The 866-nt window shown below is 36.3% G+C and overlaps 1 long non-coding RNA gene across 1 annotated transcript; it reads right to left on the reverse strand.

The window, feature by feature from the left end:
• Nucleotides 1–100: 100 nt before the first annotated feature.
• LOC108525455 (uncharacterized) lies at nucleotides 101–828 on the reverse strand. The gene is made up of 4 exons (XR_001884276.1): nucleotides 782–828; nucleotides 641–696; nucleotides 383–426; nucleotides 101–188 (listed from the first exon to the last, which is right to left on the reverse strand). It is a non-coding gene; the product is annotated as an uncharacterized LOC108525455 (long non-coding RNA).
• Between the last annotated feature and the right edge of the window lie 38 nt (nucleotides 829–866).

Below are 866 nucleotides of genomic sequence, written 5' to 3' on the forward strand. Positions count from 1 at the left end.
TATGTTTTAAAATAAATAGTAAAGAACAAAAATACGTTATTTTTTTCCTACAGTTTTAAATAATTTTAATCCAAAGAGAAATCTGTATATGGTGAGCTCACCTTTGTAACCTGTAGGTCCCCGATGTTTAATTTTAGAGCTCCAATTGCTGTTTTACACAGGATCACTGCCTCATCACTACTTTTCACCTAAGACATCAAAAACAAAAACAAGAAACCTCAGAACGTGGGCAGCTGACTAACAAAGGAAGCCAGCTACTTGCACAGTAACGCAACCTTGATGACTAGAGACCGTGTGGTCTCTAAAGGTCTGGACGGTAAGCATGGACACAAACTGTAAGTCATCCATACCCTAAAAGGTATTGCTCACATCTCACATTTACCTTCTCACGAGTCTTTTCCAGGAAAGTAAGAGCCACATTAGGATCTGCAAAAGAAAGAACAGTCAGAAGGACCATCAACAGACTGGTTTCTACCAACCAAGACATCTCTAGGTAGGATAATCTTTAGGTTTTGACCAGAAAGTATAATAAAAATATAATATTTGATACAGAAAGCACAAAAGTTCAGTTAACTTATATTTCAAGATAATTTTAACTACCATTTCGATCTGCTCCTTTATAAAACAAAGTAAGACTTACCAGTCATCTGTCTAACTACATGAAGAATGATTTCTACCAGGGACAAAGGATTCACCCTGAAATGAAAACCACCAGTCTTTGAGTACCAATGAATATTAAAGTACTCATTTGCAAAGTAAAAAAGGGATGAAAGGGTTTTACCTGTGTTCAAATTCACTGATAAAGTTTTCATAAAGCTGTGAAACCAAAACATGGAGAGAAATTATAGGATGTCAGGGGGGAGGGT

Source organism: Rhinopithecus bieti, unplaced genomic scaffold (genome assembly GCF_001698545.2).
Source record: "Rhinopithecus bieti isolate Rb0 unplaced genomic scaffold, ASM169854v2 scaffold_54821, whole genome shotgun sequence".
Lineage (NCBI taxonomy): Eukaryota > Metazoa > Chordata > Mammalia > Primates > Cercopithecidae > Rhinopithecus > Rhinopithecus bieti.